The sequence below is a fragment of the Stegostoma tigrinum genome, chromosome 42 (genome assembly GCF_030684315.1).
Source record: "Stegostoma tigrinum isolate sSteTig4 chromosome 42, sSteTig4.hap1, whole genome shotgun sequence".
NCBI classification, from domain to species: domain Eukaryota; kingdom Metazoa; phylum Chordata; class Chondrichthyes; order Orectolobiformes; family Stegostomatidae; genus Stegostoma; species Stegostoma tigrinum.
The window spans coordinates 13212778-13231736 of record NC_081395.1 but is presented as its reverse complement, the minus strand read 5'-3'; the positions used below and the strand labels follow the sequence as shown (position 1 = coordinate 13231736).

At 47.6% G+C, this 18959-nt stretch overlaps 1 protein-coding gene across 17 annotated transcripts in view; it reads left to right on the top strand.

The window, feature by feature from the left end:
- LOC125449241 (pyruvate carboxylase, mitochondrial-like) overlaps positions 1 to 18959 on the top strand; it is a 765853-nt gene that overhangs the window by 451575 nt on the left and 295319 nt on the right. The gene's annotated exons all lie outside the window — the stretch shown is intronic.

The window sequence follows — 18959 nt, the reverse complement described above, 5'->3', positions numbered from 1 at the left end:
CCTATTTAGACCCTCTGCACTGGTTCCTTCAGGTAGACAGGACAAGGCAGAAGACTACATTGCCAAGCTTGACGGTATTGTGACTGGATCAAAATTCCTTCCTGCAGAGCCCAATCTTGGGGTCTGTCCCTTCAGAGGAGCAATAAGAACGGGTATACTTACATGAGATACACATACTCGCACAGATTCACACACATTCACATGCACATTCTCACGTAGACATACATTCTATCTGTCACACACCCTTACCAATGCCCACAGGTAGGCAAAAGCACAGACAGTGATAACACGCAATAAACATACACAGTCACATTCGCAAACACATTCATTTACAGATATACGCACACACATTCATACACTCACTCAGACATGTATACGTGAACTCACACACAATCTCACACAGACACACACTTACAATCTCACTATCAAACATATACTGACTGACACACGCATTTATAAGCTCACTCACACATGTATATTCAAGATTAGATTAGATTCCCTACAGTGTGGAAACAGGCCCTTCGGCCCAACAAGTCCACACCACCCCTTGGAGCATCCCACCCAGACCCATCTCCCAATAACCCACTCACCCCTGAACACTACATGCAATTTAGCATGGCCAATCCACCTAGCCTGCACATCTTTGGACTGTGGGAGGAAACTGGAGCACACCCACGCAGACACAGGGAGAATGTGCAAACTCCGCACAGACAGTCGCCCGATGCTGGAATCGAACCCGGGTCCCTCATGCTGTGAGGCTGCCGTGCTAACCACCGAGCCACCGAGCTGCCCAGCAAGTGCTTTTTTCTCACACATAAACATTCGTACACACACACACACATTCTCACGCACAAACATTCATACACTCACTCACACAGACACACACACACAAACATTCATACACTCACTCACACACACACACAAATTCATACACCCACCCCACAGACCCATACTTACAACCTCACACACACATTCACACACCCACATATGTTTTCACACACACATTCTCACATACAAATATTCATACGCGCACACACACACAAACCCACATTCTCACAAGCACTCACAGAGACAAGTACATTCTCTCACACACAAACACACGCAGTCTCACACATAAATGCTCATTCACACACAGACAAACATATACATTCTGACACACACAGTCTTACAAACCAACATTCACACACACTAATAGATACACACATACGTTCTCACACACATTCATACAAACATGTCCATTCTCACACACAAAGATGCTCATTCACTTGCACAGATGCAAAAGCACTCAGGAAAAATACACACAGGCACATTCTGTCACATACATGCTGACAGACACATTCTTGTGCATGTTCACTAACACCCGCATTCTTACAGATGTGGACAAGCACAGTGACACACATACCTGCACTATACACACAGAAACACAGACATACTCATGCACATTCTCATACATGCTCGCACAAGCACACAGATCTTCATGCACAATGGAATAAAAGGGACAGGTGCAGCTGTGAATTGCACAAAATGAAATGAGTTTTCCTTCCCTGTAACATGATGGAATATAGGTCAGTATTTTAAGGCTATTTTTGTAATCTCTGCTGGAGAAGACAGGTCAGCTTGGCTGGATGATAAATGAAGAGTGATTGCAAAAGGTAGCCTCCCACCGCCTTCTGGTGCAACCCCACATCCACTCACTTCCTGCTAGTGTGAGTGAAACCTTGCTGGTCGTTGTTGGGAATGTGACCAAAACAAGAATCTACCAATGACGAAATAACCAAAATTGACTGGTACAGCTGGAATTGTCGCTCCTCAGGATGTTCCCAACGTCTCCAGTGACTGAGAATCTCTGGATTTTGCAGTGAAAATAAAAGAAAGCCTGGCTGGTGACAGACATAGGTGGCACTAAATCATGCAAGAACTTATTCAGGGCTTGGTTCTCATTTGTCAAAACACAGACTTTTCGACCAATGGTCAAGGACCAGCCAATGTAGCTTCCTTGACTTTTCTGATTGGTTGAGTTGTTTGACCTGTCTTGAACTGCTACAATCCCTGTGCTCTAGGTAGACCCATAATGCCGTTAAGGAGAGAATTCCAGGATTTTGACCCAGCGGCATTGAAGGACAGGTGATATGTTTCCAAGTCAGGATTGTGAGTGGCTCAGAGGGGAACATGCGGGGGATGGTGTCCCCGTGTATCTGTTTCCCTTGTCTTTCTAGTTAGTAGAGGTTGTGGGTTTGGAAGGTGCTGTCTAAGGAGCCCAGTTGAGTTGCTACACTGCACCTTGTAGATGGTACACACTGCTGCTACTGAGCATCGATGATGGAGGGAATGGATGCTTGTGGATGTGGTGCCAATCAAGCGGGATGCTTTGTCCTGGATAGTTTCGAGTTTCTTGAGTGTTGATGGAGCTGCACCCATCCAGGGGCAAGTGGAAAGGATTCCTTCGCACTCCTGACATGTGCCTTGTTGATGGTGGACAGGCTTTGGGGGAGTCAGGAAGTGAGTTAATCGCTGCGGTATTCCCAGCTTCTGGCCTGTTCTTGTAGCTGCTGCAAGTTATATGGCTGGACCAGTTGGTCAGTGTTAACCCCAAGGATGTTGATAGTGGGGGGGTTCAATGATGGTAAGGCCACTGTATATCAAGGTTAGGATGTTTCAAATTGGAGATGGTCATTACCTGGCATTTGTGTGGCGCGAATGTTACTTACTTTAAGCCCAGGCTTGGGTATTGCCCAGATGGTGTTGCATTTGGGCTTCAGCATCTGAAGAGCAGGGAATGGTGCTGAATATTGTGCGATTATTGGCAAATATCCCCAGTTCTGACCTTATGATGGAGGGAAGGTCATTGACGAAGCAGCTGAAGATGGTCGAGTGGACAGTACAGAAAAACAGGCCTTGAGGGCTAAATGATTTTTTTTGTCTAATTGTTTCTGGGTGTTCCTGGTCAGGCCACTGTTTGTTCCCACCTCTGATTTCCCTCAGAGCTAATTCCCTCAGCCTCAGTTCTGTGGGGTCTGGAGTCACATGTCGGCCAGACTGGGTAAGGATGACACATCTCCTTCGTTATAGGGCACCAGTGGGCCATGTGGGGTTTTGCAGCAATCCGTGGGAACAATCAACAGGTTGTCTTTTTTTAAAATTGGAAAATAATCCCCTAGATTCATGAACTGGAAATTGCTTCAGTTGCCTTGGTGAGATTAGCCCAGTCCCTGGATGGGCGAACATTCCCCCCCCCCCAACTCCAAACCCCCACTCCCCACTTTATCTCCCACCATCGTCATGTTGGGAACGCTGATCCAGAATTCAGGAGAGATGGGAAGTTGTCAGCCATCAGAGGATTTGTTGATGTAAAATAATTGACAAAAGAAGCAGAGGGACGCTGGGGGAATTGATTTTCCTGTCACACAGAGCGAGTTATTGTGTGCGATGCCTGGGTGCGTGTAATGAAAGCTGGTTCAATAACTAATATCGAAGGCTAGGAGAAATTCCTGAGAAGGAGACATTCTCAGGGGAAAGAGTCAGGAAAAGGTTCAGACAGCTCTTCCCTAGAGCCGGCCACAATTATTAGTTTATTATTACCATTATCACGCATGATTTAACTCTGGGAAATGTTCATCATGCCTGATCAGTGAATTGACTTCCAAAATCAAAGCAAAATGCTGTGGAGTGCAGGGAACCTGAAAGAGACGCAGAGAGCATCGGAGAAGCTCAGCAGGTCTGGCAGCATCTGCAGAGGGAGATAAAATCAGGGCTAATGTCTCCAGAGTTTTTGAAAACTAACACCGGAAACGTTCATTCTCTCTCTCTCTCCCCTCTGAGTATCTCCGGCGCTCTCTGCTCTTTTTTCACTGATGTCCGAGCCACACGGTCACAGAGCGAACACCATCCCTTCCCCCCACCCCAAGCCGCACCCCCAGCTACCTACTAACCTCATCCCACCTCCTTGACCTGTCCGTCTTCCCTGGACTGACCTATCCCCTCCCTACCTCCCCACCTATACTCTCTCCACCTATCTTCTTTTCTCTCCATCTTCGGTCCGCCTCCCCCTCTCTCCCTATTTATTCCAGTTCCCTGTCCCATCCCCCTCTCTGATGAAGGGTGTAGGCCCAAAACATCAGCTTTTGTGCTCCTGAGATGCTGCTTGGCCTGCTGTGTTCATCCAGCCTCACATTTTATTATCTTGGAATTCTCCAGCATCTGCAGTTCCCATTATCTCTGATACTATTTTAACCTCGTGAAGGGCTGTTTGTCTTTGCTGCTGCTTGGCCGGTTCATATCACACGAAGCTACGTGGTCTCATTCAGCATTTCTGAAACGCCGCCCTATCACTTGAGCTCGTGTGCTGCTCGGTTTACAGCGCGTTTGAAGTGTAAATATAGCCACCGCCACAGACTCGCACCCGCCCCAGGTTCCAGAAATCCTGTCTCCGAAAAAACCTCTGCCACATCCCAATTCTGCCACGCTCCATTCGGCCAGCCAATGAAACCTTCCTGCCATTCCTGCCTCACTCCAGAAGATGGATGTACCGGAGGAAGGCCATTCAGCCTCTCGAACCTGTTCCAACATTCATTGAGATCGTGTCTGATCCGTGGCCTCTATTCCATGATACCTCTGCTTAACAAAAGTGTATCTGTGGTGGGATTAAAATGAACAACTGATCCAGCACCCGCTGCCGTCGGTAGAAGAGCATTCCAAACATCTACCACCCTTTGTGTGTCAATGTGCTTCCTGACATCTCTCCTGAACGTTCTGGCCCTCATTCTCAGCCTCTGCCCTCTCATTCTAGAAACCCCAACCAGTGGGTAATAATTTATCTACACTGTCCTTTTCCTATTAATTTCTTGAAGGCTTCAAGCAGATAAGCCCCTCAACCCTTCTAAATTCAAGAGAAAACAGACATAATTTCTGTGATTGATCTCATTGCAAACTGATCAGGGATCTGACACGGTAAATGCCGTGAGGATGTTTTGCCTCCTGGGAGAGCCTAGGGCCAGAGGGCATAGCCTCAGAATAAAGAGGCATCAATTTAAGACTGAGATGAGGAGGATTTTTTTCTCTCAGAGGGTTGTGAGTCTTTGCCCCAGAGAGCTTTGGTGGGGTGCAGAGTTTCTTGTGTATATTCCAGGCTGAGATAAATAGGTTCTGAGGAACCCCCTGAGGCCAATATACCCTTCCTAAGGTGTGGGGCCCAGATCTGCTCATAGTACTCCAAGTGGCAAGGTCCTGGGCGGTTCTCACCAGGGTTTTGTGTAGCTGCAGTATAACTTCTGCATCCATCTTCCTCTGCATGGAAAGGCCAGCACATTCCGTTCGCCTGACCAGCAGGAATTCTGCACTGCTCTCCCTGCCCCTTGTTATCCCCAGGGTGCATCATCCCGTTGGTGGGAAGAAAGGGAAGGCATTGTCGCTTCTCCGCAGCCGTGCTCACTAACACCCCTTCAGCTATTGAAGAAATACAATGTGTAACGATGCACCAGTGTTAACCTTGGAATAATATCAGTGGAATTCTGCAGTTCACTTACAGCCAATTATGGAGTGATTTTCCTTATGTACTGGGCTGAAAATGTCAAGCATTTAGAGTGTTTTGGAAAATCTGTAGGCTTTCGGTTTTGGCGAGCCTATGTGCAGTAAGAACAGGGTAAATTGTTAAAAATCACTTGGGACAGCTTTAAGTATGTGAAGATTCGAATTGTTCTCAGGGCAATGTGGAAGCAGCACAAATGTATTTTTTTTAGTTTAAGCAGTGTTGCCCCAGTCTTATAGGCAGTTCTATAGAACTGTAAATCCTCAGAGGGAATCCATTCAGTCTACTGGGCCCTCTGCTGTCTCTTGATCTGAAGGAGCTCTCCACTTAGCTCCAGTGCCCTTGCCCCAAGAATTTGTTCCATATTTGCTAACTTTCGGTCGCTCCTTACCAGCCCAGTGTCCAACAGGCTTACCTCGTGGAGTCATGGAGTAGACACAGGCCTGAAGAGGGTCATTTGGCCCATTGTTACTGCGCTGGCTCTCCAATAGAGCAAGCTATTCAGTGCCACTCTCCCTGCCCTCTCCCATGGCAATGCCTGCTCTTCCCGTTCAAATCCTGACTGCCTGTTGAAAGCTTTGACTGAGCCTGGTGCCCACACACACTCTCCGGCACACCCCCAACCCCTCGATGCATAAAGGGGTTTCTCCTCCATCACTTTCCTTGCCAATTTGCTTTACATATGTACGTTTTCAGCCCTTCCTTGAATACACATGGCTTCCCTCCAACTGTTGTTTCCAGGCCCCTCAAGTTTCTGGGCTTGAACCAATCTCCTCCCAGGAGAACGTAGAATCCCTACAGTGTGGAAGCAGGCCATTTGGCCCATTCAGATTCCACTGACTTTTGTCATATGAGGACCAGTTGAGGACTGATAGAGTATAGAAAGATGAGGAGGGGATCTGATTGAAACCTGCAGAATACTGAGACACCTGAGTAGAGTGGATGTGGAGAAGATGTTTCTACTCATAGACTAAGACCTGAGGACACAGCCTCAGAGTGAAGGGACGACCTTTAGAACTGAGATAAGAGGAATTCCTTCAGCCAGAGGGTGGTGAATCTGTGGAACTCATTGCTGCAGAGGGCTGTGGAGGCCCCGTCATTATGTGACTTTGAGACAGAGATAAGTTCTTGATTGGTAAGGGGATCGATGGTTACAGGGAGAATGCAGAAGAATGGATTTGAGAAACATATGAGCCATAATCAAATGGCAGAGCAGGCTCAGTGGGCTAAATGGCCTAATTCTGCTCCTATATTTAAAACAAGATTTGGCCATTCTCTCATTGCTATTTCTGGGAGCTTGCTGTACAGTCTATAAAAGACCCTATACAGACAATAAATAAAATGAACGTCATCTACAAAATACCTTGCAAGAACTGTGACAAACACTACATTGGACAAACTGGCAGAAAGCTAGCCACCAGGATACATGAACATCAACTAGCCACAAAACGACATAACCCACTATCACTCGTATCCTTACATACAGAGAAGGACACCACTTTGATTGGGACAACACATCCATCCTAGGACAAGCCAAACAGAGACACGCACGAGAATTCCTAAAAGCATGGCATTCCAACCGGAATTCCATCAACAAACACATTGATTTGGAGCCAATCTACCATCCCCTGAGAAAAAGAACAGGAAATGACATCACCAACACAGGAAATGACGTCACCAACCCAAGGAAACCTAACCAGATAAATAGAAAGCGGGACATAACACCAGCGCTTCGTCAGAGGCTCACTGATGATGTTACCTAGGATGGTGACGAAACATCTGAAAACGAACCTTCCAGCTCTGCGAGCAAACTCACATCCAGAACCTCAACCTGAGCTACAAATCTTCTCAAAACTCGCTTGCTGTACAGTCTTCTTGATGTCTTTAATATATAGACACTGAACAATCTCTCAATGAGTGAGCCTTCTCAGCTGCTGGGATAGAAAATTCCAAAGATTCATCCTGCCCAAGCGAAGAAATTCTTCCTCACCTCAATCCTAAACCATCCAAGACCCCTGTTCCAAGGCTGTATCCTCCTAGCTTGAAACCCTGAAGAAGAGGAAGCATCCTTCCTGTATTTAGCCTGTTGAAACTATAAGGATTTTGTAGGCTTCAGTGAAATCAATTGTTATTTTTCTAAATGCTAAACAATGCAGGCCACATCTCCTCAATCTGTCCTCACGTAGCTGATACCAGGTATGGAGGGACTGTCTTATCAGGAGAGGTTGAGTAGGTTAGGTCTGTAACTGACTGGAATGCGGAAGAGTGAGAGGTGACCTTACTGAAACATATCAGATTGCGAGGATGAGATAACCACAGTGTGGAGCTGGAGGATCACAGCAGGGCAGGCAGCATCAGAGGAGCAGGAAAGATGGTGTTTCGAGTAGGGATCCTAGGATTCTGAGGAGACTTGGCGGGGTGGTTTTGGAAAGCTTGTTTCCCTTCTTGGGAGTGTTGTGGACCAGGGGATATCATCTCAGAGTAGAGGAGTTAACTATAAAATGCAAAGATGAGGAGGAGTTTCTTCTCTCTGAGTTGATGGATTGGAGAGGGTGCAAAGCAGAATTTCAACTACAAAGAGAGCCTGGTTGAGCGGGAACGGAGCAGAGAAGATCGAGGGTGTGTGGGATGTGCCGGAGGATTATGGCACAGTTGCTCAGAGGCTGGTACTACTGCCTCGCAGTGACTGGGACCTGGCTTCAGTCCCAGCTTCACGTGACTTCTGTGTGGCGTTTGCACATTCTCCCCGTGGGGTTTGCCTCGAGCTGTTCCAGTTTCCTCCCCCAGCCCAGAGATTTGCAGGCTAGGTGGATGGACCACAGTGTCCAAGGATGTGCAGACTTAGGTAGATTAGCCATGGGAAAGCTGGAGTTACAGAGCAGGGTGGGATGCTGTTTGGAGGGACTCATTGGGCCGAATGGTCTGCTTCCACACTCTGGGAATTCTAAGATTATGAGGGACATGGACAGGGTGGATGGAAACCAACCTTTTCCCTTGGTCAAAGGTTCAATAACGAGGGGTGTGGGCATAACTTTAAACAGAAATGCAAGAAGTTTAGAGGGGATTTGAGGAAAATGTATTTTACCCAGATGGTTGTTGGGGTCTGCAATGCCCTGCCTAGGAAGGTAGTTGAGGCAGTAAACCTCACTCCCTGTAAAAAGTACTTGGATGAGCATATGAAGTGTCATGGCATTCAAGGCTATGGACCCAGTGCAGGAAAGTGGGACTAGAGTAGGTAGCAGTACAGACTGAATGGGGTGAAGGACCTCTTCTGTGTAATTATAGTGTTATTAATCTGTGGAATTCTTTACCTCAGAGGGCCAGTGAGGCTGAGCTAAACAGTATACTCAAGGCTGAAACAGATATTTAATTACGACAAGTCTCGGGTGACAGGAATAGGCAGGAAAGTGGAGCTGAGAATTTAGAGATCAGCCATTGAATGGCGGAGCAGACTGGATGGACTGAATGGCCTACTTCAGCACTCCCATCTTACAGTCATAGAGTCATAGAGATGTACAGCATGGAAGCAGACCCTTCCGTCCAATTCGTCCATGCTGACCAGATATCCTAAATTAATTAGTCCCATTTACCAGCATTTGCCCATATCCCTCTAACCCCTTCCTATTCATGTACCCATCCAGATGCCTTTTAAATGCTGTAACTGTATCAGTCTCCAACACTTCCTCTGACAGCACATTCCATACACACACCACACTCTGTGTGAGAAAAAATGGGATCAGCCTGGTGATCATATCAAAGAATCCCTAAAGTGTGGGAACAGGCCCTTCAGCCCAACAAGTTCACACCATCCCTCAGAGCATCCCACTCGGACCCATCCCCCAATCTACATATCCCTAAGCACTACAGGATATTTAGCATGTCCAACCCCCCCCTAACCTGCACATCATTGAAGTGTGGGAGGAAACCAGAACAAGACCCACGCAGACACAGGGAGAATGTGCAAACTCCACACAGACAGGCTGGAATCAAACCTGGGTCCCTGACACTGTGAGGCAGCAGTGCTAACCACTGAGCCAGTGTGCCACCATCATCATTGGACATTGGACAGTCATGTCACTTGGTATGTCACAGCAGCCAGTGGAAATAAACTTCCGTTGATACATCCGGAATTGAGAGTCAGTCTCTGTGACCGTGACCCTGACATCTGTCTATGGTTGTGATAAAAAAAGCCATCTGATTCACCCCAGCCTTCTGGGGAAAGCAAATCTGCTGTCTTTACCTGGCCTGGGCCTGCATGTCACTCCAGACCCCATAACGATGGGATCAGTTCTGAACTGAGACCCAGACACCCTCTCAGGTCAAGGGGTAATGAGGGATGGGCTGCAACTGCTGGCTTTGCAGCTACACCTACACCAGTTCCTAAACACACGACAGGACAAGTGGCAGGCGTGACAAATGACTCATCAGCAGCAATTGGTGGCTCAGTGGTTAGCACTGCTGCCTCACAATGCCAGGGACTGGGCCTGATTCCAGCCTTGGGAGGTTTTTATGGAGTTTGCACATTCTCCCTGTTGCTTCACGGGTTACTTCCGGGCGCTGTGGTATCCTCCCACAGTCCACAGATGTGTGGGTCAGGCCACAGTGTCATACAGCATGGAAACAGACCCTTCGGTCCAGCCATTCCGTGCTGACCATGTTCCCAAACTATAATGGCCCAACCTGCCTGTGCTTGGCACATATCCCTCCAAATCTTTCCTATTCATGAACGTATCCAAATCTCTTTCAAACATTGTGACTGTACCTGCATCTGGAAGTTCATTCCACACACGAACCATTCTCTTTGTAAAAAAAAATTGCTCCTCATGTCTCTTTCTCCTCTACCTTAAAAATATGCCCCTAGTTTTGAACTCCCTCATGCTAACAAAAAGATACCTGCCATTCACCTTACATGTGCCCCTCATGATTTTATAACCCTCTATAAGGTCGCACCCCACCCCCCAACTTCTACACTCATATCCATTTTTATATGTCAAGCCGTCTATTTGCAGCAACATCCTGGTAAATCTTTTGTTCTGAACCTTCTCCAGCTTAATAAGATTCATGGATTGACCATGGGTACTATGTTAAAGTGGGGGCTCGGTCTGGTTGGGATGCTCTTTGGAGTGCTCTTTCCAGAATTGATGGGCCAAAAGGCCTCTTTCCTCACTGTGGGGATTTCTACAACCTGTTTGTAACTCCTGACTAATCGCCCAGAGCTTCTACTCAGTGTAAGGCAATCATTAAAAAGCCAATCACATACTGAGCAGCATTCCAAGAGCACTTGAATTAACATGATTTATCAAGGGAATGGTTAAGACCTTCTGTTCCTGAGTAAAACTAGGCTACTGCTCTCTTCCTCCTCCCCCCCACTTCCTGCCAAACCTTCTTTCACAGCTAGGACTAACAGCTTGCTTTCCAGCACTGTACCTGTCCCTGGAGAAATGTTAGTTTTATTTGTCTTGCCTCTTTATAAAGCGTTGAAATTAACAAAAAAAAACAAAATACCCAACACACCACTTGCCTGCTACATGTTCTGAGTTAGAATGAATTTCCTTCTCTCTTTCTGCTACAACTGTTTCTGCCCGCTTTTAAACAATCGGCATGGGCTTTGTCCTGTCGAATCGGTGGAGCTGGTAAAGGGACCCTTTTGCTCCTAAAGGGGTCTCCAGTTCTTCCGTGAATTGGCAAATCTGCTTTCTTGTACCTACTGATTCCAGGCCCAAAGCCTTTCCTGTCACCCACCCTGCTGGGCGCTTAATTCTAACCCACTTCCTAAAGACTGGCATCGTGGCATTGTCACTGGAGAAATAGTCCTCAGAGCCACTGCACAAGCGTTCAAACCCTACCCCTGTTGGCTGGTGGAGTTTACTTTCGATGAGCTAATTGGTAAACCAGGCCATAAAGGCTTATCTCAATGGCAGCAACCGCAAAACTATTGTTGTTGATTAAACCCATCTGGTTCACTCATGGGGAGGGAGTCCTGCCTTTTATAACCACTCTGGGCCCACACAGGCATCCAGGCCCTCAGCAATGAGGTTGGCTCTTAAATGCCCTCTGAACCAGCCTGAGCAAGCCACTCAATGTGAGTGCAGTTTTAGGGATGTGCAACAGATGTCAAACTTGCTCGCACCCCATCAAAGAAGGCACACCGGGAACTTGTGAGGTCAAAGGGACTTTGTGTCGCCCCCACATCTAGTCCTTTGTCGAACCCACTGGCCTGATGTTCAGCTGGCGCAACTTCTGTCAAATTCTGGGCACCGCACTTAAGTGATTGCAAGAGGGCACGGAGAGAGATTTGTTGAATTGGGATTGAGGGAAGTGGGGATTCTGCAATTATGGAGAGACCAAAGACATTGGCACCCGCACCACTCCTTAGAGCTTAGAAGGTCAAAGGGAGAGATAATGGGAACTGCAGATGCTGGAGAATCCAAGATACCAAGCTGTAAAGCTGGATGAACACAGCAGGCCAAGCAGCATCAGAGGAGCAGGAAGGCTGACGTTTCAGGCCTAGACCCTTCTTCAGAAAATGAAGAAGGTCTGAAGAAGGGTCTAGGCCTGAAACATCATCTTTTGTGCTCCTAAGATGCTACTTGGCCTGCTGTGTCCATCCACACTTTGTTGTCTAAGGTCAAGGGGAGAATTCATCACAGTGTTCCAAACTCAGGTTTAGATGAGAGCAAACCTGGCAGAACATTGTCAGAGATCTCGGGTTTGAGACATGTCTTGGCCTAGTCTTCACAGACCCACAGCAGCACTGTTGATTCTGACATGCTGCCATTTGAGGATGAGCAATGAATGCCCAAGGATACCCGCTTCCTACAGGTTGTGGTATTCGGCTAAAGGACTAAGTTGTTTTGGGCTGAAGTTTCTCAGCTGTAAACCTCCATGACAGTGGGGAGATGAGACTCCAGTGCTTGGTTGGGTAACTTTCATGAAGAGAATCTGCACTGACACTTAAAGAGGACAGGGCGATGGGGGAAGGAGAAGGAACCCTGGCTCGAGGGGAGGGCACTACATAAACTGGAAAGTAGGCATTCCATCTGCTCATGTACCCCCAGGCTAGAAGACAGTTGGCATCCAGCCAACCCATTCAACCCTTCCAACTGTCCATTCAGCTCCTCAGAAACCTCAATTTTGGGGGTACAGGACTATGGGGATCCTCCGTCCCCCTTGAAGGGCAATAAGGAGCATGGCTACACGTTCACAGGCTGTTTAAGAAGGGCAAGGGCTCTGTCAATTCAGAGTGTGGCGAGAATTGTACCCCCATTGTGGCTGAGTTACAGAGTGCTCTCGTGATCGCCGATGGTTGGGACATTAATGAGGTGATTAAAAAAAAACCAAGAGGACCTGACAAAGTCAGAGTTAGTGGAGTGGAGAGGGGTTGCTGGGGTTTTCACATTCTTTACACAGTATAGCCACGGCCAGTGTTTATCGCCCATCCCTAATTGCCCCATGAATTGAGAGGCTCTCTTGGCCATTTCGAGGCAGTTAAGAGCCAACCACATCACTGTGGATCTGGAGTCACAGTGCAGGACCAGGCTCAGGGTGTCATATTTCCTTCTCTGAAGGGCATTAGTAGATGACTGGGCTCTTACAACCATTAACAATAGCTTCATGTTTTAGCTTTAATTGCACTTAAACCCCCAACCCCAGGATGTTGGCCTGGGCTTCCATCTCACCACAGTCTCCCTGTAAAAGCCCGATCACATGAAAAGGGAGAAGAGAACTGCTCAGGGAGAGGAGGAAGAGGTTTGGTGAATTTGTGTATTCACACCTAGTCCCTTCCTTGCACCTACCCACTATATAAGAACCCCACAGGTCGATAGGTGGCAGCTAATGCCAGTATTCAATGGATTGATGACTGCCTGGGGATATCATTCGCCGCTGATGCCAACTGAGTACCACTGCGGTCATGTCCTCGAGCTTCAGGGTCAGGTGCCAGTGAAATGGGAAATGAAAGATTGATCTTTCAATGCCTTGATTTTGGACTTCCCTTAGTTTACAGCACACGGCAGTGTAGTATCGTCTCCCTATACTGAGCTGGTTACTAAAAGCAAACGTGCAGATTGCTGGTTTATAAATAGATGCGTGGAGTAACTTGTCAAGGCTATACCAATTGATTTCCACATGTTTAGAGCATCATGGCATACCATGGGACACTGCAGGCAATTGATGTTAAGTACAAGATCAGCCAGGTTCTCAGTGAAGGTCAGAATGGGTTAAAACAACTGAGTGGCCTACAACTGGAACCTTGGATGACGAGAGCGGTGGAGCTTCTAGTGAAAAGGAAGAAGGTAGCTTACATAAGGTGGAGGAAGCTAGGGTCAAGTTCAGCTAGAGAGGATTACATGCAGGCAAGGAAGGAGCTCAAAAATGGTCTGAGGAGAGCCAGGAGGGGGCACGAGAAAGGCTTGGCAGAAGGAATCCGGGAAAACACAAAGGCATTTTACACTTACGTGAGGAATAAGAGAATGGTCAAAGAAAGAGTAGGGCCGATCAGGGATAGCATAGGGAACTTGTGTGTGGAGCCTGAGGAGGTAGGGGAAGCCCTAAATGAGTTTTTTGCTTCTGTCTTTACGAAAGAAACGACCTGTGTAGTGAATGAAACCTTTGAAGAGCAGGTGTGCATGCTGGAATGGATAGAGATAGAGGAAGCTGATGTACTGAAAATTTTGTCAAACATTAAGATTGACAAGTCGCCAGGCCCGGATCAGATTTGTCCTCGGCTGCTTTGGGAAGCGAGAAATGCAATTGCTTCGCCACTTGCGAAGATCTTTGCATCCTCGCTCTCCACTGGAGTCGTACCTGAGGACTGGAGAGAGGCAAATGTAATTCCTCTCTTCAAGAAAGGAAATAGGGAAATCCCCGGCAATTTTAGACCGGTAAGTCTCACGTCTGTCGTCTGCAAGGTGTTAGAAAGGATTCTGAGGGATAAGATTTATGACCATCTGGAAGAGCATGGCTTGATCAAATACAGTCAACACGGCTTTGTGAGGGGTAGGTCATGCCTTACAAACCTTATCGAGTTTTTTTGAGGATGTGATTAGTAAGGTTGATGAGGGTCAAGCTGTGGATGTGGTGTATATGGACTTCAGTAAGGCATTTGATAAGGTTCCCCATGGAAGGCTCATTCAGAAGGTCAGGAGGAATGGGATACAGGGGAACTTAGCTGCTTGGATACAGAATTGGCTGGCCAACAGAAGACAGCGAGTGGTAGTAGAAGGAAAATATTCTGCCTGGAAGTCAGTGGTGAGTGGGGTTCCACAGGGCTCTGTCCTTGGGCCTCTACTGTTTGTAATTTTTATTAATGACTTGGACGAGGGAATTGAAGGATGGGTCAGCAAGTTTGCAGACGACACAAAGGTCGGAGGTGTCGTTGACAGTGTAGAGGGCTGTTGTAGGCTGCAGCGGGACATTGACAGGATGCAGAGATGGGCTGAGAGGTGGCAGATGGAGTTCAACCTGGATAAATGCGAGGTGATGCATTTTGGAAGGTCGAATTTGAAAGCTGAGTACAGGATTAAGGATAGGATTCTTGGCAGCGTGGAGGAACAGAGGGATCTTGGTGTGCAGATACATAGATCCCTTAAAATGGCCACCCAAGTGGACAGGGTTGTTAAGAAAGCATATGGTGTTTTGGCTTTCATTTACAGGGGGATTGAGTTTAAGAGTCGTGAGATCTTGTTGCAGCTCTATAAAACTTTGGTTAGACCGCACTTGGAATACTGCGTCCAGTTCTGGGCGCCCTATTATAGGAAAGATGTGGATGCTTTGGAGAGGGTTCAGAGGAGGTTTACCAGGATGCTGCCTGGACTGGAGGGCTTATCTTATGAAGAGAGGTTGACTGAGCTCGGTCTCTTTTCATTGGAGAAAAGGAGGAGGAGAGGGGACCTAATTGAGGTATACAAGATAATGAGAGGCATAGATAGAGTCGATAGCCAGAGACTATTTCCCAGGGCAGAAATGGCTAGCACGAGGGGTCATAGTTTTAAGCTGGTTGGTGGAAAGTATAGAGGGGATGTCAGAGGCAGGTTCTTTACGCAGAGAGTTGTGAGAGCATGGAATGCGTTGCCAGCAGCAGTTGTGGAAGCAAGGTCATTGGGGTCATTTAAGAGACTGCTGGACATGCATATGGTCACAGAAATTTGAGGGTGCATCCATGAGGATCAATGGTCGGCACAACATTGTGGGCTGAAGGGCCTGTTCTGTGCTGTACTGTTCTATGTTCTATGTTCTAACTGCTCCTATTTTCTTATAAGCTTGTCAGTCACTTCTGAAAGGGAATTGGGAGAGTATTCTAATCTAAATCGCCACAAGGGTCTCAAATTAAACCATCAACAAGAATCAAGGGATCATATTGGCACAATGGGTTTGTATCCCAGGCACTTCTGGCCCTAAAAACTCCAGGTTCAAACTCCAAGCCAGGGCTTGAAACGGGCACACCCAGGCACAATTTGGAATTGGTGAAACGGGCACACCGTGACTCCCCAGGCTTTACAAAACCTTGCACTCGTCTGGCAAACTCAAACAGTTGCACTAGAGACCACAATTCCAACAGCAGGGTGATGGAATTCACCCACGACAGGTCAATGAAGGTAGACGTATCTGGTAGATTTTAATTTTGATTGTCGGCGGCTTGATTCAATCTTCCGATCCACAAAACAACCGAGTTAAAATTCTCCCAGCCAGGCTGTGGGAGAAACGGGCATCTGAAACCAGCAGGGAAGGTTATCCCAGAAGAGATGGGCACGGATGGGCACCTTGACCATTACAAAGGCGTCCGATCCAGCTCATTATAGAGAAGATGCTGCCACTTGTAGACAAACCCAGGGCTAAGGGGGCTGTCAGTGTCTCAAATCCAAGCAAGCTCAGTGTTTGTCATTCATTCCTAACTGCCCTTGAATCACGTTGCTTGCTGAGCTATCTGAGGGGAAGTTCAAGAGTCAAATACATCATAGAATCATGCAGTATAGAAGAATCCCTTCGGCCCATCGAGATTATACTGCTAAAAGTATACTACGACTCAGCACCTGGAATGTTATGATATTTCAAGTGCTCATCCATTTACTTTTCTTTTGAAGTGGCTATGAGACTATCTGCTTCAACCACACCCCAGGCAGTGCATCACTGGGGGATCTGGAACCACATCATGGGGCGGCTTGGTGGCTCAGTGGTAAGCACTGCTGCCTCACAGTACCAGGGACCTGGGTTCAACTCCAGCCTCAGGCATCTGTGAGGAGTTTACACACTCTCCCCCTGTCTATGTGGGTTTCCCACAGTACTCTGATGTCCTCCCACAGTCCGAAGATATGCAGGTTTAGTGGAGTGGCCGTGCTAAATTTTCCCCCATAGTGTGCAGGATTAGGTGAGTTAGCCATGGGAAATGTGGGGCTATGGGTGGGATGTTCTTCACAGGGTCAGGACAAAACAGATGGACCAAATGGATGCTATGAAAGAACTGTGGATTGACCTCTTTTGGCACAGCATTCACTTCCAGATTCACAGTCGCCACTGAGACTGAAACCTAACCCCTCCCCAGGAGTGTTTAAAAGTGATGGTGTCAAGGCAACTTTGCTTTTCATTTAGTTTGAGTTGAAACAAGTGGTGGGACCCTTACTCTGTAATTTAACCCCTTGTTGTCCCTGGCACAGCAATCTTTAACGGAGATAGAGTTGAGGGAACCTCACATTCAGTTCTAAAGTCTCACAGAGTCATAGAGATGTACAGCATGGTCCAACTCGTCCAAATATCCTAAATAAATCGGCTCCCATTTGCCCACATTTGGCCCATATCACTCTAAACCTTCCTATTCATACACCCATCCAGGTGGCTTTTCAATGTCGTCAGCTCATTCCTTTCCCCCTAGATCCCTTTTAAATCTTTCCCGTCTCACCTTAAACCTATGCCTTCTAATTTTGGACCCACCCCCCCCCAGGGATGTCTGTTTACCCTGCCCATACCCCTCATGATTTTATAAACCTCCGTAATGCCACCCCTCAGCCTCCGATGCTCCAGCAAAAATAGCCCCAGCCTATTCAGCTCTCTCTCTACCTCAAACCCTCCAATCCTGGCAACATCCTTCTAAATTTTTTTCTGAACCCTTTCAAGTTTCACAACATCCTTCCTGAGAGCAGGGAAACCAGAACTGCGTGCAATATTCCAATAGTGGCCTAACCAGTGTCCTGTACAGCCGCAACATGACATTCCAACTCTAATACTCAGTGCACTGGCCAATAAAGGCAAGTGTGCCAAACACCCAGGGAATTTTACTTCCAGTTTACTATTAGATAGAGAGGGCTTTACTACGTATTCATCCCTGTCCCACTATTGTTAGTTTGAGACAGCGTCGAGGCAACTTTACTATCTGTTCACTTGCTGTCTAAAAGAGTTGAGTGAGGGTTACTCAGTATTTAACCCCGGGCTGTCCCTGTCCCGGGAGTGTTTGATGGGGGGACAGTATAGAGGGAGCTTTACCATGTGTCTAACCCCGTGCTGTCCCTGTTCTGGGAGTGTTTGATGGGGGGACAGTATAGAGGAAGCTTTACCATGTGTCTAACCCCGTGCTGACCCTGTTCCGGGAGTGTTTGATGGGGGGACAGTATAGAGGAAGCTTTACCATGTGTCTAACCCCGTGCTGACCCTGTTCCGGGAGTGTTTGATGGGGGGACAGTATAGAGGGAGCTTTACCATGTGTCTAACCCCGTGCTGTCCCTGTTCTGGGAGTGTTTGATGGGGGGACAGTATAGAGGAAGCTTTACCATGTGTCTAACCCCGTGCTGACCCTGTTCCGGGAGTGTTTGATGGGGGGACAATATAGAGGAAGCTTTACCATGTGTCTAACCCCGTGCTGACCCTGTTCCGGGAGTGTTTGATGGGGGGACAGTATAGAGGAAGCTTTACCATGTGTCTAACCCCGTGCTGACCCTGTTCCGGGAGTGTTTGATGGGGGGACAGTATAGAGGGAGCTTTACCACGTGTCTAACCCCGTGCTGTCCCTGTTCTGGGAGTGTTTGATGGGGGGACAGTATAGAGGGAGCTTTACCCTGTGTCTAACCCTGTGCTGTCCCTGTCTGGGTGTGTTTGGTGGGGAACGACAATGAGGGATCTTCACTCTGCGTTCAAAAGAGTTGGGACAAAAACACGCTTTCAGTTTCGAATTGTAATCAACCGCATTGAAACCCTGGTGGGATTTGACCCCATGTCCCCGAGAACATTACCCCAGCCCCCTCTGGATGACTGGCCCGGTGCCGTTACTGCTACCCAGACCCTGCTACCCCTTTGGGGGTAGCGTGGAACACATTCTTGAGTGGGGCACAGGGTGCATGACAAACAGCCGTAGACCTACCTCCTGTGATGGTTTGCAGGCTGGTGTTGTGGAAAACCGGAGAGGGACTTCCCACTGCGGTGGCAAAGCTGTGGTGAGGCCAAAAGGCTG